Raw genomic sequence first — 6,000 nt, forward strand, 5'->3', positions numbered from 1 at the left:
GCTTGTAATCAAACTTGTAACCCTAAGTGAAGGTTACAAGTATGGTTATCCGGAGTTATACGCACCCACTGTGAGATTGTTCTATCTCAGTAATTTATTTCTTTTTCTTGCATCACTGAGTCAGTGTGTCTACGCATCCCTGTTTACCGGACTAGTCGAGTCGGCACTTGATCGAGTCTTATTTGCTTAACTGTTGCATTGGTTTTTTAGTTTAAGTGTCATAGCTCCCTGAATATCGTCTGCAGAGGCACCTTTTGAGTGATAAACTTCTGATCGGACCTCTGTTCAGGCTTCACTGTCTTCTGAGTTTTATCTGCTTTGTCTTATTTGTCTCTTGTTTGGCTGTCTCTTCTCTATCTATTGCTGACTTGCTGTTATTGCTAGATATCTGGTGCTTGACAGTTTTTGCAATATGTCTGGTGATGATTCTGCTGTTACATCCCCTAGTGCTACCCTAGTTAGCAAAATAGATGCTGGTGATCCTCTGTTTCTTCACCCTAGTGATTCTGCCAACTTATCTATAGTTAGTGTAAAACTCAAAGGGTCAGAAAACTATAAGATCTAGTCCAATGCCATGTATCTTGCCTTACATGTAAAAAATAAGATAGGATTTGTTGATGGCACTTGCTCTAGGTCTAAAACTATGAGGTCTTGGGTAGACAATGGTATAGATGCAATTCTATTGTTCTTACGTGGATTTTTAATTCTGTATTTGAGGAATTATATCTTGGCCTTGTTTATTCTAAAATTGCTTCTGATGTATGGAAAGACCTAAAAGAAACTTATGATAAGATAGATAGTTCTGTTGTGTTTAATCTATATCAAAAAATCAACTCGTTTAGTCAAAATGGTATGCCTGTCTCTGAATATTATCATAAGTTGAACTGTATGTGGAAACAATTGGATCAATTACTTGCTTTACCTGCCTGTTCTTGTGATGCATCTAAGCAGTTTAATGACTTTAATCATCTTATAAAACTAATGCAATTCTTGATGGGTCTCGATAGTTCATACCAGTCTGTGAGAACAAATTTATTAACTAGAGAAACTCTTCCGTCTGTGAAAGATGCCTTTGCAATGATCTCTAGAGAAGAGTCTCATTTACACTCAAAGAATTTTTCTGATAAAAACCCTAATAATGTTGTTGGTTTTGCTGCTAGAGCAAATCAAAATGTTGATTTAAAGAAAAAAGGTGCAAAAATTCTTAATCCTAATCTCAAATGTTCTCATTGTAATAAAACTGGTCATACTATTGAGAAATGTTTTGAACTTGTTGGATATCCTCCTTGGATGAAATCTAAAACAAGTGGGAACAAGGGTAATAGAGTAAGTAATAATGTCACTACTGATACTACTGATTCATCTTCTGTTATGAGTTCTTTAACCAGTGATCAAGTTGCCAAAGTGCTTAGTCTCTTGAATGATAAACCTAAGGGTGACACTCAGAGTAGTAACTTTGCTGGTATGTGTGCTAATTCTATATGTCTAAATAGCTTTGTCAATATTACATCCAAACCCACTTGTGACTTTAAACCTATCTATTGTTTTTCAAACTTTGTTAACAATGGGGAAAAGATTGGATGGATAATTGACTCTGGTGCTAACAGCACATGGTTATGACCGATGATTGTCTTATTAATCAAAAGGATGTCACTGAATTCAACATCAAAGTTAAACACCCTAATGGCACAAGTGCTTTGGTAACTAAAATTGGTGATATAAAATTAAGTGACAAGGTCATTCTCTATGATGTGTTTGTTGTTCCCAATTATTGTGTTAACTTGATATCTGTTCATAAACTTGCTAGAGATTGTAAGCTCACTGTTTCTTTTGATGAACATAACTGTTATATTCAGGATTCTCATCTAAAGAAAGTCCTGGTGACTGGTAATCAGTTTGATGGTCTTTACTTCTGTGGTAGCTCTTCTGTTTCAAATAAGGTGTGTAGTTCTAATTGTGATGTTAATCTCTGGCATGCTAGGTTAGGACATCCTGCTCAACCTGTTCTGCATGTTTTAAAGAATAAATTAAACATTAAAACTAGCTCTAAGTTAGCACCTTGTGAAACCTGTCATAGGGCTAAACAACATAGGGAACCATTTCCCTTAAGTGAACACAAATCAAAACTATTAGGTGATCTTGTTCATCTAGACGTCTGGGGTCCCTATAGAATTCCAAGTAGGGATGGTTTTAAATACTATCTTACAATAGTAGATGAATTCACTAGAGCCGTATGGGTATACCTCATGAAGTCAAAGGAGGAAGTGTTTCACCATATTAAAGGTTTTTTCAAAATGTTAAAAACTCAGTTTAGTAAACCGGTTAAAATAATCAGAAGTGACAACGGAACAGAATTCATTAATAAACAAATGAATAACTTTTGCTATGAAAATGGTATCCTCCATCAGACTTCATGTGTTCATACCCCACAGCAAAATGGGGTTGTTGAAAGAAAACATAGACATCTATTAAATGTAGCTAGATCATTACTTTTTCAAGGGGGTTTTCCTCTCAAATTCTGGTCTGAATGTGTTCTTACTGCTGCTTATCTGATTAACAGGACTCCTTCGTCTATTTTAAATGGGAAGTCTCCGTATGATCTAGTGTTTGGTTTTGCCCCTGTCTTAAGTCAACTTAGGGTGGTAGGGTGTCTTTGTTTTAGCAACGTGTTAAATAACTCTGATAAATTTGATATACATGTTGAAAAATGTGTCATGATTGGATATTCAAATGAGAAAAAGGGTTATAAACTTTGGAGTCTTGATCAAAAGGTGATGTTTTATTCTAGGGATATTAGGTTCTATGAAACCGTTTTTCCTTTTAAAGAAAAGAAAATGTCCGTTGATCTTGATATCGTTTCTAAAGTCAATACCCTAAACTTCTTTGACTTATCTGATTTAAACTACACCCAAAACCCTAACGTTGACCAAACTCCCAATGATGAGAGTATTCAAACAAGCACCTCATCAGGAGGACATGGGTCTCAGCAGTCGACTGATTCAAGTGCTACCTTTGGGATGGCTGACAATCAGCAACCCAGTAGTGAAGAATCAGGACCAGACAGGGCTGAGCATGACACTGAATATGAGGACAACAACAATTCTGAGGGAGGAATTCAGGATCAACCAAACATTAATCTTAGGAGGTCTTCTAGAAATATCAAATTTCCTTCTAAACTTGATGATTTTGTGATAGATGGAAAAGTAAAATATGGTCTAGAAAGGGTCCTTAATTATGCTAATTTATCTCCTGAAGGGATGTGTTTTGCTGCTATTCTTAATAAAAGCTGTGAACCAAAAAATTTCTTCGAAGCTAAAACCGATAGCAACTGGGTTGATGCCATGAATTTAGAAATCAAAGCCTTACATAAAAATGACACATGGGAAATTATTGACTTACCCCCTAATAGGAAAGCTATTGGATGTAAGTGGGTATATAAAATAAAGTACAAATCTAATGGTGAAATAGAAAGGTATAAAGCTAGACTTGTTGACAAAGGTTTTAGCCAAAAGGAAGGCATTGACTTCTTTGACACATTCTCACCAGTTGTAAAAATGGTCACTATTAGATGTGTTTTGTCCTTAGTTGTCCACTTTGACTGGGAAGTTTTTTAACTTGATGTTAATAACGCTTTCCTTTATGGTGAGCTCAATGAAGAAGTCTTTATGTGTTTACCTGATGGCTATGATCAATCTAACGGGACTAAAGTTTGTAGATTAAAATAGTCTCTTTATGGCTTAAAACAAGCACCTAGGATGTGGAACTAAAAACTCGTTTCTGTTCTATGTAATCTAGGTTTTGAACAAAGCAAATGTGATCATTCCATGTTTACTATGACAAAAGATTCTCGCTTTATTATTCTTCTTCTCTATTTGGATGATATTATTATAACTGGTAATTGTCCTAAGCATGTTAGTGAAATTAAGTTATTACTAAAATCCAAATTTTCTATAAAAGACTTGGGCAATCTACAATATTTTCTGGGTCTTGAAGTTGTTAAAAATTCTGCTGGCATTTGCTTAACTCAAAGAAAATATTGTTTAGACTTACTTGCTGAATTTGGTATGACTGGTTGTAAGCCAGTTAGTTACCCCATGGAACCAAATCATGTTTTAAACCATTTGTTTGAAAAAGATAACCAACCATTAGCAAATATAACTGTTTATCAAAAATTGGTTGGAAAACTAATTTATCTTTCTCACACTAGACACTAGACCGGATATTGCATATCCGATTCATTATCTCAGCCAATTTATGCATTCCCCTACTCAAACTCATTTTAAAATTGCTATGAGATTATTAAGATATCTAAAGGGTGCCCCTGGGAATGGAATATTCTTTGCAAAAAGGGACTCTTTAGAAATGAGGGCCTTCTCTGACTCAGATTGGGCTAAATGTTTGGGAACCCGAAGGTCTATTACCGGGTTCTGTGTCTTTTTAGGAAATAACCTTGTTTCATGGAAAAGTAAAAAGCAGTCCACCGTGAGACGATCTTCTGCTGAAGAAGAATATCGTTCAATGTGTGCTGCAACATGTGAAGTCATGTGGATCTCCAACTTATTAATGGAATTGAAGGTTGATGTCAAACTTCCTACTCAGTTATTTTGTGATAATACGGCTGCTATATCCATAGCAGCCAACCCCATATTTCGTGAATGCACAAACTATTTCGAAATAGATCTCTATTTTTTTAGAGAAAAAATATCTAAAGGTATTATTCAAACGGTGGGAATCAAAACAGAAGATCAAGCTGCCGATATTCTCACGAAAGGCCTATCTGCAGGACCACATGAAAAGGTATGTTCTCTTCTTAACATGTTCGATTGTTTCAAGTATTTAACTGAGAGGGGGTGTTAAAATATCCTTATCCTTTATTCTTATTTCCAATTCAATACTCTTAATATTTTTTCCATTCTCTTAATATATTTTCCTTTTTTGGTCTTTTTTACCGTTTGTGCGAGATTTGGCTTGTGCAAGATTGGGCTCTCTTCAGTGGGCTGCTTCTAGGGTTCCCCTGCCTTTTTATTCCTCGGTCCTCTCCTCTGTCTCGGTATCACAATAAACAAAAGTGCAGTACCAATAGTTGCTCTCTAGAACATTCCAAAGGCTGCTGTGTTCTGTCCTTGTTCGAGATCATCCTGTTGCTGCTGATCAAGATTGCTTATGCAGAATCTTTGGTTGAAGACCTGCTGTTCATTGTTTGTCTGTAAACGGTGGTCCTTGTCACCGTGTTTTATCCTGTTTGTAATCGATAGTCTTGTGAATCTTCGGTTGAAGATCTGTTCTTTCAGTTTTTGATAATAACAATTACCATTTTTCACAAAAACCTGAAACCCGGCATATTTGGGACGGGTTTGGGGCCAGGTAATCGGGTATGATATATTGTGTTAATGGGCTTTGACATCCCTTGAAATACTAGTTTTTTCATGAGTTGTCTAGTTGAATAAATGTAAACACGTAAAGTTACCTCTCTTGGTTCTTATTTAGTCAGCTCACTTAATAATCTTTGAAATCAAATTGGTTGACATGTTTCAATGTAGGTACCATAAATTCTAAATTCTGACTCACATGATGACAATGCTACAATCGTTTGTTTATGAATTGCCCAAGTTATAGGTACATCATTATAGTAGCATTTCATTCTTGTAGTTCCTTTTTCCATCATTAGGATTTACACTTGTCACTGTATCCAATTAGATCATTATTTTCCCTTTGTTATATTCAATACCATAGTCCAATGCTCCTTTAATATATCTTATTAGATGGTTTACTACTTGCATGTGAGTAGTTCTTGGTTTCTCCATATATTTGCCTACAAATCCTACTCATATGTAATACCTGGTCTAGTAATGTGTATGATATCTTAAGCATTCAATTCATTTTCTATATTATGTCTTATCTACCCTTTCACTTTGATCTTTCTTGGATAGTTTTGATACCACTTTGTAAATAGGTAGCATAGCACACTTTAAACACAAAACTATATTTAGTAGAGAGTGA

This window comes from Helianthus annuus, chromosome 16 (genome assembly GCF_002127325.2).
Source record: "Helianthus annuus cultivar XRQ/B chromosome 16, HanXRQr2.0-SUNRISE, whole genome shotgun sequence".
NCBI lineage: Eukaryota > Viridiplantae > Streptophyta > Magnoliopsida > Asterales > Asteraceae > Helianthus > Helianthus annuus.